This window comes from Chionomys nivalis, chromosome 4, assembly GCF_950005125.1.
Source record: "Chionomys nivalis chromosome 4, mChiNiv1.1, whole genome shotgun sequence".
Taxonomy (NCBI): Eukaryota; Metazoa; Chordata; class Mammalia; order Rodentia; family Cricetidae; genus Chionomys; species Chionomys nivalis.
The window spans coordinates 78,798,516-78,811,929 of NC_080089.1; the positions used below are offsets into that span (position 1 = coordinate 78,798,516).

Genomic DNA, 13,414 nt, shown 5'->3' on the forward strand with positions numbered 1-13,414 from the left:
GACAATGATAGGGAATTTTATTTTCCATAGCCTCTTTATTCAAGGTGGGTTTTCCTTATCAGTCACTAACAGTGGTAAAAATATAAAAAGTGGAAGAAAATGACCAATTTAAAAATAAATATTTTAAACAATATTTTCTGGAGCAAAAGGGAAAAGCCACAGCTAAGATATGAGCACAGTCCTTGGGAAGAACATTCCAGTCATTATATGATAAATGTTTTAAAGACTGTCCCTCTGGCACGAGAGAACAGGACCAACAGAGAAGCTGCAAGCCAACACACTGAGCTCAGACGCAGACCGTGGGAGAGAGCTCTATGGCCTCAAAATTTGCCTAAGGCACAAAACGCTGCAGTGAAGCAGGTGGTCTGTGGTATTTGACTGAGGATGCCCCTAGGCTCATCTATTTGAATGTTTGTTCCCCAGTTGGTGGAATTGTTTGGAAAGCATTAACAGGTGTGGAAGAGGTGTGCCACTGGGGGGTGGACTTGAGGTTTCAAAAGCCGCATCATTCCCAGCGCGCTCTCTCACAAGCTTTGTGCTTGGGGATAAAGTGCTGGGCTACTGGTACAGCACCATGCCTGCCCACCGCCACAGCGCCGTGCCTGCCCACTACTACGGCGCAGTGCATGCCTACCACCACAGCACCATGCCTGCTTGCCCACCGCTACAGCGCCATGCCTGCTCACCCCCTGCCACGCTCCACACCATGATGGACTCTAATCCTCTGAAATTGGAAGCCACTCTTTCTTCTATAAGTTGCCTCGTTCATGGGGGTTAGCCCAGCAATATAAAGTAACTAAAACACAGCCTTATTTAAAATTCACAGAATAAACACCCCTTTCCCTGAAACAGCTAAACAGCAAGATTTTCATTATTCATTCCAAACTTTGTTACTGGAACATAAATTGTTTTTATGAACCCAATCATATTTTAGGAACTAAGGAAAGTTTTTCAAAACAGATTTTACAACAGATAAATGAACACAGTATGGTATCTCCTTTCAAATAATGAACATTTAAGTCTTCAAATATATAATGAAACATCTCATGTTCTTTTTAAAATTAACTCTTACAATGAAATGGACTCTGTTATGGGTGAGAGCTCTCTATAACTGTAAACAATATGAACTGGAAAAGTATTCCTTGGCATTGGCACCGTCCTCTGACTGACTCAGAGATTACATCTCGATTTTAGAGTCTCTTTTGTGCTTCTCCGGTAAACCAAAGAATTGATGTTATCTTATAAGGGAAACCAAGGCACTTTGGAGCATGTCTCCTGTACATTATTGCAGCTTTTTTTGTGGGCTAAGTTTCAAAATGACTTTAAATGAGAAAGGAAGTAGGGCTTGAGAGTTGACTCAGCAGTTGCTACTCTTGCAAGAGGAGCAGGGTTCTGCTTCTCAGCACCCACATGGCAGCTCACAACCATTTGTAACTCCGATTTCACGGGATCTGACACCATCTTCTGTTCTTTACAGGCAAGAGGCGCACATATAATACACAGACATAAACAGGCTAAACATCCATATATAACATTTAATTAAAAATTACAAAGAAACAAAACTTTAAAAAGAAGGAAGAGGGAGAAGAAATAATGAATGAAAAGTAAAGAAAAGGGAAAAAAGAGGCAAAGAGATGGTGACTAGAGTCACAAATTAGACTCATGACCACACTCCACCAGCATGAGTTCCCAAACCGAGTCTCAGCAATTCCATACACAAAGCTGTTTCTCTCTGAAGGAACTCTTTCTGTAAAGCCTTAAGGCCTTTTCAGATGATAGATCAAATACTATTTTAATAACCTGGATTTAGAATACGAGTTAGCAGGCTTTCTAGACAATTGTTCCCAAAGCATAGGAAGTAGGATGGTAATTTAAACCACCTGCCGCCACAGCCCTGTAATCAAAACACATGATTTGTGTCTGAGCCTCTTAAGTATGCGTTTATCTATGATATGTGTGTATGCTAATCACAGCTGTATTTGCAAAAATACAGAAAGTAAAATCAACTTCTTAGCTGTTGTCTTTACATTTGGTTCTTTCTAAACATGTGCACCTGAAGTGAGTGCTTTCAAGTAAGTCTTATCACGGCTCTATAAAAGTGAATTTTGTAGAAGTAAATACATAAATAAATAAAAATAATATGTAAACACCCAACATGAATTTTGGAATTTTCTGGTAATTTTACATCATTATTGATTGGAGAGCATGAGCTCAGGCTCCGTTCCACACGAATCCACTTTGGCCAGCGGAAGACCTCCTGTGGTGGACCCTCGATGTTCATTTTGTCTAAGCAAATATTTTTCTTGGTGTTCTTAAACTTTTGCATTGATTAATTTCTTTTTGACATAGATTCTAGCTCTTTCTTAATAGGGCATACACAGTCTTTTATCTTTATTTTTAGAACACCAGTGATCAGCACCTTTCTGTCTCTGGAATACGATAGTCATCAGTGACACCACACTAGTCAAGAAAGCTCAGGAGGAAATGAACCAGGCCTCCGAGGGAGAAAATAGGATTTTTCAATAGTACAACCAAGTGTACTACGATGAAGAATTACTATAAGCTACTTTATTGTGTCTTGTAGGCACTAATGTCTTGGCAAGGCACCTGACAAGGTACTTTCTGCTGCCTCCTTGAGAGAGAGCCATGCTTGTCTCCTTTCCAACAGTTCTCCATGGCCTCTTATGTACAAAGCCTGAAGCGCTTTACACACAAGGATGACATCTAGCGTTCCCAGCCACCTCAGAAGCCGGTGCTGCTCTTCTGAGACTTGCAGATGAGGCCAGTGAGGTTTAAAGACACAGGCTAGCGTCCCCTCAGTCACTCAGCTGGGAAGAGCTAGGATCTGAGCATATGTCTAACAGGGGGAATCAGAGAATGGAGAAAACACCACGAATGTGCAGGAGATAATGGTTTCCAGGTGTGCACAATGGAACCGGAGAAATGCATGCATATGTTCTCCTCCACAGGCACCTGTAAAATTCCTATAGTAGTAGAAAATTTGGTTACTAAAGAAAAACCCAAAACATCTACTTCCAAACCAATGAACTACAGAGCTTGTAAGAGGATGAATTTCCTAAGAAACAATCTGATCAGCACTAAGGGTACAGGAGGTTATGGAAATAGGATGCAAAGTCTGAGCAAAGACGACCATGACATATGTGTAGACCATCTGAAAACTCCCGTACAACAGCAAACATCTCATGAGAAATGGTTAAATGGAGTCCATTGTACTTACAAGGAGGATAGACAGGTGGCAGAGAGTGTGGGTAGAGCCCCGCAGGCCGTCGGTGGCCTACTGTCAGGCTGTAAGCTTGAAAACTTAGGTAAATTCCCTAAGAGAATTCAGACACCTCTGTAACCCTCCCTAGCATATCCTTATGAGAGGTTTCCCCAGAAAACATAGAGAATACACTGAAGATTCACGTCAGGTTTTGCAGCCCATTTTGAAAACTGGTATTGTTTAGGGCACAGATTCTTTTTTTTCATCAACAACCCTTACTATCATACTTCATTCAACACACTTCCTTTTCCCTTCATAGCAACCTGTCAGCAGCACAGTGTGTGGAATTTGCTGAGGAAAGTAGGAAAGAAAGGAAGATTCAAACACCTTACGCCTTCTTTAATCTCTGGTTCTCCCTCCTCCTCATTCCTGCTGCCTTCCACACTGGGCAGTACCACAGTGTTCTGTCAGATGAGTGATATCGCATGAATTACAAGATATAAATACAAATATGTGCTGTGGTTTATGCTGACATGACCAGCATCTCCAAAGCATCTGAAGAATAGGCAGCAGCGATAGCCCAGCGCGATGAGTTTCACAAAAGACAGCGGGGCTCCTAGTACTTGTGTCTTACAGCCTACAACTGCCGCAGCTTCAGCACCAGCCTCTTATGGCTTCCACAGTCACCCCCCTACAGACAGACAGACAGACAGACACACACACACACACTACATCCTCTTTAAAAATAAAGAAAAGAGGAAAAGGGATAAGTGTTTGACTATTAAAAGTCCATACTCATCCCAAGTTTCCTTGGCCCTTCCAGACCCTAACCTTGAACTTTCCGGGCACACTTGCCCTTACACTTGGTTCATATCATCTACTCCTTTTCCTGTGATGATTCAACACTGCTCAAAATGCTCCCTAACCTCATCATCAGCAAAAACTTCTTTTCAGCATAAGTTTGGCTCTTTCCTACGCTCATCGGCTTCTCAAGCACCTATTTGGTTTTGGTTTTGCTTTCTCTAACCATAGTTTTAAGAGCCTACTTGATACATAAAATGAGGAGTCATAATATTATACGGATACATATATTTGCATTTTAATTATTTCATAGATTTATAAGAAAAAAAGACTAATACACAGTAAAATTGTAACCCCATCACTACAGAGAGGCTTACGCCTCACACTGCGGCCTGGTGAAAAGGCCTACAGCTTGTGGAGCGCGGGACCATCAACAGAGAAGAATCCTCATTCTTCCCTTCAGACAGAAAAGACTTAAAACCAGTGCTTTTTAAAAACCGGGGCGCAAAAAAAAAAAAAAATAGTCGGTTCTAGTTTTATGTCCTCCTTGAATTAGGCCATGCTGATGTCTGCAGCCTGTGGTGCTGCCATCAAAGGCCATGCTGGTGTCTGTGGTCCATGCTGTAGCAGTGAACCTTGTTGATGTCATTGGTCTGTATTGCCACTGGAGATCATGCCGAGGTGCTGATGCTGGAGGCCATTGAAGAGCACTCTTAAGAATGGTGAGAGGGGGTTGAAGAGGGAAGGAGAGGCAGGAAGGGGAGCAGAGAAAAACATAGAGCTAGTAAAAAATTTTTAAAAATTAAAAATAAAAAAAATGGTGATAGGGAATGCTCTTCATAGGTAATGGCTCCTGGCAGAGATGAGGGTGGGGAAGGACTCCATTTTCTTTAAGGGGCTGTCCACTGGGTGTTAGACTATCTATCCTCCAGTGTGTATATGAGCAACACAAAGTGGAGTTTTTTTTTTTTTTTTTTTTTTTTTTTACTTTCTTGCTTCTTCTTCTTCTTTTTGTTTGGGGGGGCAAGGTTATAAAGGAGGGGTAGACCTGGGAGGACTGGGAAGTAAGCATGGCCAGGGTGCATTATGTGAAATTCCCAAATAAGTAATAAAAATACTATGTTGGAAAAAAAGAAAAGAAAAAAAAAAAACCCAACCAAATCCCTTCCTCCTTCTCTGCACCACCAGGTTATTTCCTGTGAGCATCTTGATTGCTCGTTTCAATCTGTTAGAAATATCTCAGACCATGAAATGTTTGGGCATCTCTCAGATTTCCAGCATAACAGCTAACATGGTTCAGAAGGGCTCCTGGGTTTACCCTACATGTAACCATTTTCTCTCAAGTTTACACTGACTATCCCATGTTTTTCTTTTGTTCTTCACACTCTATGTCACAGACCTATAAAGTGATTTTTTACCCCTCACTATCTACATTCTTTAAATCTTCAAAATTACCAGACTTTTAATTTTTAAAACGTTTTTCTTCTTCTAGGCCAGATCTAGGCAGCCAAGTTGACTATTCCACAAAATAGGCTCATGAGGCATTAGAATTTTGGAAAAGAGGATTTTCTGAGCCCCTGCAACCATGTTGTAATCAAAAGGCCAAAGAAAACACCACAACTGGGGCAAAACAGAAAAATATTATTCCGCCCTAGCCTAAAACTATGCTGAGACGCTTTAGGAAGTTCTGCTGAGTGTGGCTCAAGGATGATAGCAGCAGACCCATGTAAGTTTTCCAGAAAAGAAAAGTCTAAAAACTAACAAGGGACCAGGCCAGGGAAGCCCCACAAAGTTAAACGAGGTGTGGAAACGGAAGCGTGCTCGATGTGGGCATTACCCTGAGCGGCAATGGAGGGCGACCTTTCTCAACTCTCTTAAAGTCTCCAAACGTGAATTCTTCATCAGTGTCTTCTGTGATGGCCTCTGCCCTCCTTTCACGAGCCCTCACCCAGTGCCCAAGATCCTTCATCAGAAAAACTGAACTCCAGTCTGGTCTCCCACACGTTTCCTGTGTTCATTTATTTGTAAATTGACTTTCAGCTATCTGCATACCACAGCAGGTACCTTTTGTTTTTACGTGTGAATAGTTGATCATGGGGCTAGAGAAAGTCTCAGCAGTTAATAACCCTGGCTGCCACCACCCACACAGCAGCTGGCAAGCATCTATAACTCCAGTTCAAGGGAATTCTGATATCCTCTTCTGGCTTCTAAGGGCACTGCACACACACACAATGCATAGACAAACAAGCAGGCAGAATACTCATACACATAACACAATTTTTAAAAATTTAAAAAATCTATTTGCTCATGAATTCATAAAATAGTGTAGTCCATAGGTAGGAAAAAGGGGCCAAAGAAGGGGTATGAGGAGGAATATGTACAATATAAAATAACACACTTTTAAGAAAACATCAAAAAATAGACAGGTATGCAAAAGGAATTACTAATTTGCATTTTCAAAATCATAATCATTGTTGTTGTTTGTGAGACAGGGTTTCTCTGTGTAGCCCTTGCTGTCCTGGCATTCACTCTATAGACCAGGCTGGCCTCGAACTTAGAGATCCACCTGCCTATGCATCCCGAGTGCTGGGATTAAATGTGTGCACCACTACCACCTGGCTTGTAATATTATTTTTAAATAAAAGTTAATAAATACAAAAAAGACTACGCCACCCTAATATTTTTAATTGTTTTATACCAATTTCTCTGTGTGTGTTATCCGCATGTACACACCTGTATATGTGTGAGCACACATATGGATAACGCATGTACGTAACTGTGTGAGGCTGTACTCGTTCTATGCTGAGGGTGTGGAGGTGAGGACAACTTTGAGAGTTGTTTTTCACCTTCTGCCAGGTAGCTCCCAGGAACTGAACTCAGGTCACCAGGCTTGGTGGCAAGTGTCTTTACCCACTGAGCAATTTTACTGGTCCTACCCTTGTGCTTTTTAAGTCTCCTCTGACTAGTTCAACAATAGCCTTTCTTCCCATATCAATTGTGTGTGTGTGTGTGTGTGTGTGTGTGTGTATGCTTGTTGTACATACCTGTTCATGTGGGCACGTGCATGTGGTAGATAAGTGTGTGTGCATACACATGGAGGCCAGATAACATAAAACAATGCCATTGTCAAAATATAAAAGAGAAAAGAACTCATCCATTTATAGACTGATATGTTCAATAATGATGACAGAATGGCATCTCTGACACGTTTTTCATATATTTCCAACATCAATTGCTAATTATTAATCTTTAAATACATTTTAAAATATATTTATTATAAGTTTATGAATGCTTTTTTGTGTTTCTTGTTTGTTTGTTTGTTTGTTTGAAACAGGGTTTTACCAAGCCAACCTGGCTGGCTTGGAATACACGATGTCATCCAGGAGGGTTGCAAACACTAAACAATCCTCCTGGCTTAGCGTCCTGAGTGCTAGGATTACAAGCATGAACATTATACCTGCTTATAATATTACATTATTGTAAATCTGAAGTCATTGTTAATTAGTCATTGTATATGGTCAACAGCTATAGACTGATTATATACCAAGGGCAAGGCTTTCAAATGTGTATGACTATGATCTCTGTACTTTTCTAGTTATTTTAACTTTTTTATTTTTCCTACTTGACAAAAAATTAAAAATATGCAAAATGAGGCACAGTTATTTGCATATATAATATAGTCAGTACCTGGGAAAGCCTTAACTAGAATACAGGGCAATCCAGATTCTCGAGGTGCAAGTCAAAGTTTGAAGGGCAGTGTTTATCCCTACGCTAGAAACACTGATACAGAGGAATTCACAGCTCTCTCCTCGTGGGCTGAAACACACTTATTTACAGGATATACACAACTTCCACAGCTTCACACAACAACGACCAACGGGAAACCTCTCGATCTGAGACATTTTCTCTGATTTCAACTCATGTGACACCTTGTTCTTCTAAGTCTACATTCTCTTCCTCTTTTTCTCCAAGACTGCCTTTGTATTCCACAGTGCACGAGTCTCTCCCTACCCTGGGTAGTGGACGGGTGTTCATGGGTGTGGAGGCTGGAGGTTAACGCCCAGTGTCCTCTCAGTCACTCTGCACCATGTTTTGAGGCAGAGTCTTTCTCTGATCCTGAAGCTCAGAGTCTAAGCTGACGTGTCTGGTCAGTGACACTCAGAGAGTCAACGGTCTCTGCAGAGGTCACAGGCACACGCTCCTGAGCCTGGCCTTTAATATGGGTGCTAGAGGATGAACATGGGTTCTCATGCTTGCATAAGAGCTTTGCTGAGTGGGCCATCTCCCCAGGCCTTACCTGAGACTTTCATTTTCAATGGACCTAAAGGGTGACTTGGCCCTCACAGTCTTAACATTTAGCCTTTTAAATTGTAAAAAGTCACTGGCACTCCAAAGACATAACTATTATGACAACTGAATATTAGTTGGACCAGCCTTTCAGTTAGCAAAATGAAGACAGACTCCAGTTTCCAGATGAGCTAGTTATTCTATTAAAATAACTGCAAAATCTCACATTATAAAAATGTTTGTCTTATAGGGAAAACATTCTTAAATAATTTTATTACATTTTTGAGGAAACATGAGGCAAATCCCATTTGATAGCCAGCATTAGCCTTGGTTAGGGAAAGGAATGATGATATCATTGTTTCCTGCTGACAAAGGAGAAAAAGGAAAAGCTGAACTGCCCGCCCATGTGCACACTGACAAGGACTCCATGTGTTCTGACCGCCTGCGCAGGTCAGGTGTATTCAGCTGTCCTCACGGACGTCTTGCCCGTCGATCCTTAGACTATGTATTAATATGAAAGTGTAGCCAAATCATTTGTAATATAAGGAATAAGATATGTCTATTTTAGACGCCCAGGCTCTGTATCTTCTAATTGTACACCAACATTCCTTATTATAGATAAAAATCTGAGGCGCCCAAATTTAAAGCCAAACAGAACTAACTTAGAAACCAAGGAAGTAGAAAAGTAAAAAAATAAATCATCCTCATCAACATGTGTGCTATGAGGGAAAACCATAATCACGTCACTGTCTAAGATATTGATGGTGCTTACCACTCTGGCACTAGACCAAGAGACTGTGGCTTCTTCATCAATCAACCAATCGTCATAAATGTAGCTGGTAGGTGTCCGAGAATGCTGGTCTTAAGGTTGGAGAACTTTGTGATTAAATTAATTAAGGTGCTTAAGAACTTAACGTGTAAAATACCACACAGAGACACAGAAATTTCAGACCCAGCATGTGTCCAGGAAGTATGTATGTGCCATGACCTTTGCAACATGGCCGCTGGACACCTTTCTTCCCTACCTTGCAGACACTCCACCTCCGTTCACCAACCAATCCCCAAACCTCAAACCAACCCCCAAACCTCATGCATTGATAGCCTTGGAGTTTGTGCTCTCATCTGTCCTAATCCTCTTTGCCATTAACTCTTCGGAACCGAAAGGGTCATCACCCTGCACAAGTCACCTCTCCAAGTGACAATTTCCTCATCTGTAAAATGGGGATAATAAGGTTCAGATGCATTGTTCACTGAGTGGCGTGGCATCGCAAGCTTGTACTCTCTGTGTATGGGAAAGTCCTTCCTGACAGTATCATGGCAGAAAGCACCGCCTGTTTCAGAAAACTGTGAATCCTGCCATGTAGTTAAGCACTAGGGACAGGGCCGCTTTAGGTTCTGTGTATGTAGACAACTGTGTATGCAGATAGTGAATATTTCACACTTCGTATGCTATCTGACCTCTGATGCTTCTACTCAGCTCTGCTCATGCAAGAGGCAATCACAGATGGTACAGAAGTGACCAGATGTGTCTCTGTGTGATCTCTAGCCCTCACTTTGCCAACTGTGATCTACACTGTAACAAACTTAATTGATGGCGTGCATCTAAGCTGGAGAAGAGCACTTTCCACCCCTCTCCATTCTATTCCCAGTCGCTGTAATTTGAAAAAAATAAGAACAGAGTGAGAGAAAAGATAGGGCAGTCACGGTGCTCTCTGTCACACACCCCCCCTTCAGATACATTGCTGAAGGAATGAACATAAAAGGAAATGAATTCCCGTGAAGTTTTACAGCTACGACTCAAGAGGATTCCCACTGGCACTGGTCTGTGTCGTGAGATATGCAAACATTTAATCCAGATTTAGCAGTCTGTGCCGCTAGCACCACTGGGCATGTGTAAGAGACACAGAAGTGGCCAACTGCTCAGTAAAGCTGGAAGGCAGGCTGGATAGGAAGCTGGCATGCTAACACCTGAGTCGTTGGTACAGGGGGCTCTCGAGGTGGACCAGCAGAATTGGGGTTGAGATGGAAGGTGCTGGCTGCCTGTGGCGCAGGCGTGAATTGGGATGGAGCTCCAGAGATGTCAGGAGACTCAGGGTGAGTGCTTCACCAAGAGTAGTGGGGTTATGCCACCAGGGCTCATACTGGGAGATAACAGCAGTGAGCACAGCAGCCTTCCCTATCATGTGAGACGAGCAGCCACACAGGGCCCTGCTTTTTGAGAATGATAATTATTCATTTCCTTTTTTTCTGTTTTGTTTTTTTGACATGTATCATGCTACCAAGGATCTTTGAACTCCTGATCCTCTTGCCTTCACTATACAGAGGTGAAGAGTCCAAGCGTGTGCTACAGGCCCAGCTTGAAGTTCTTAATTATCCATGGACACCTACCGCCCACATTGTCATTTCTCACGAGGCTTTTTAATTAGACAAGAAGTCCTGACAAGCAGCCAAGAGCTGCTGTAGCCCAGACAAACGCTGGGGCCCCCGCTGCTTCTAGCAGACTCCTCTCCCCTGCCGCCAGTGTACAGGGCTTCATTTACACCGCAAAATATGAAGGGGACTTTGAGAGAGGAGACAAGAAGACTGAAATGGAATTTTAATTTCACCTTAGACTAAGACAAGATGGTAATAATGAATTTACCAGCGAATGCTCAGGTTAACTTCCCTGCCTAAGGAGGGATTTAGAGGAAGGAGCTCAAGAGCAAAGTTGAAACCAGTCATGAAGCCGGGCGATGGTGGCGCACGCCTTTAATCCCAGCACTCGGGAGGCAGAGGCAGGCGGATCTCTGTGAGTTCGAGACCAGCCTGGTCTACAGAGCTAGTTCCAGGACAGGCTCCAAAACCATAGAGAAACCCTGTCTCAAAAAAAAAAACAAAAAAAAAATAAACCAGTCATGAGACAGCGAGTGGGCCAGGAAGCTGGATCTGTGGATAAAGGTGGTTCCATGGAGCTGGTGGGTCTGAGCTTTCAATCTCTGGAACCCAAGGGAGGAGAGAACTGACTTCTCACAGTTATCATCTGATTTTCATACATGTGCCATGGCATGTTTGTGCACATGCACACACACACACACATACAGATATACAGTACACATATACATCATACACAAACATTACAATGGTAAAAATAAATATAATTTTAAAAACAAAAAAAGAAATCAGGTAGTAAAAAAGTGCCCTGAAGGTTTTTTTGGTGGGACAGGTGTCTTAAGTTTGAAATATGAAAATGCATATGGTTTTATAAACTATAAGTATAGAAGGATGTTCAGACCATGAATGTGATGTCTTCCTTTACGTATCATCACGCTCAGGAGGTCTGGGGCAGAGCCATTCCAGTTTCAAGGCCATCAGATCCTTGGAGTGATGTGGGATTCCCCTCTGTATGCTATGAATACCATTGGTTAATAAAGAAACTGTCTTAAGTTTATTTTGCGCAGGGCAGAATATAGGTAGGTGGGGAAAACTAAACTGAATGCTGGGAAAAAAAGAGGCAGAGGCAGGGAAAAGCCATGGAACTGCTGCCAGAGACAAACACAGTGAATGAAACCTTGCTGGTAGGTCATGAGCCTCGTGGTAAAATATAACATAATGGAAATGGGTTAAATTAAGATGTAAAAGCTAGCCAATAAGAAGTTAGATCTAATAGGCCAAGTAGTGATTTAATTAATACAGTTTCTGTGTGGTTATTTCGGGACTGAGCAGCTGGGACTGAGCAAGCACCCTCCTTCAACACTGGAGGGCTTGTGTGCATAGACTGCCATCATTAGTAAATTTATTATAAACAAATGCAATAGGCGCTCACACCTAAATGCCCTTTGTGCAACAATTTACCAAACGAAAATTTAAGTCTACCCTTTCTTTTAAATAGGGGAAGCTTTGAGCATACTTTAGTAACTCATAACTGAGAATTAAGTGAGTTTGATACAGAATCACTCCTGAGATGATAAGAAATCAGACACATGCAAAGACAGAAGGCTGCAGAGCTGGGCACGAGTGTGAGCTTTGAGGAATGATGTTTGTTTGCTGTCGTTGCAGTTTTTGTTTCTGTTTTTTGAGCAGGGTCTCACTTATCCAGGCTGGTCTCGAACTCAGCATATGACTTTGTGCATCCTTAGGAAAACACTCTGCCTATGCAGCTACACCCATATCCCGGGACGTTTCTGAGTGGTGGCATTAAGCCAATCCCTAGGGGATGAATGAGCTCCAGCTGAGGCAGGGAGACACAGGTGCCAGGTACCTGAGAAGGAGCTATGACGGGAATGTCAAACTGGAGGACAAGCACTGGAAAATCGCAAGCCTTGACAAGATCACAGTGGGTTAATACAGAGCTTGAATTTCCAGCCTTTCGATGGCCCTGCCATCCTGTCATGTCAAGAAGAAAAAGAATAGCTTTTTTAGGAACCATGGCAACTAAATACTGGGAGCGAGGGCAGAGGAAGGTCAAGAAATGTTCTATAGTTACGCATCAAGAAAGTACAAAACACAGGTTATTTTTAAATTTGGCTATACGCCAATAGTTTTCATGTCTAAAAATTAAGATGAGCATAAATAGTAAAGCCTGTTTCTCATGTAGCCATGAGAAAAAAAATACTTTCCCAGTAATTCAATACTACCTTATTTTCATCAGCTGCCATTCAAGCCAACAAAAATGCCCAAAGTGAGCGTTTTCCAAATTTGTCACCAGGGAGGGCATCCTTCCCTTCCTCCCTCGCTTTCTGCCACCTCTGTTTTCGGTCCACAGGCATGACTCACCAGCCACAGGATGCAAAGGGGGCTGCTCTTCTGGGACTGCGGAGCTGTTTGCCGTCAGTACCCGCTTTCTCTCTCCTAATGACACTTGTGGCCACCAACGAAGATTTACCTGACAGCTGTCAACCAGAAAGAAGGTGTGGCCTGCTTGCACATTGAGTCTCCCCCACCGCACAGCCAACCATCCTCGGTAGGCCAATCAGCCTACAGATTGGGACTCATAGGCCAACTGAGGTAATGGCCCAAACTCCTCTCTGTCCTTTCTCTATCCCAGTGCCATGGGAATGTGTCCAATGACGGACAGAAATATATCTAAGAGGAGATATAAAGGACAAACTCCCCAAATCAAAACCT

General features: G+C 42.4%; 1 protein-coding gene across 2 annotated transcripts in view; it reads right to left on the reverse strand.

Annotated features, from left to right (window-relative positions):
* The window catches only part of Filip1 (filamin A interacting protein 1), a 151,751-nt gene that overhangs the window by 86,098 nt on the left and 52,239 nt on the right, over positions 1 to 13,414 (reverse strand). The gene's annotated exons all lie outside the window — the stretch shown is intronic.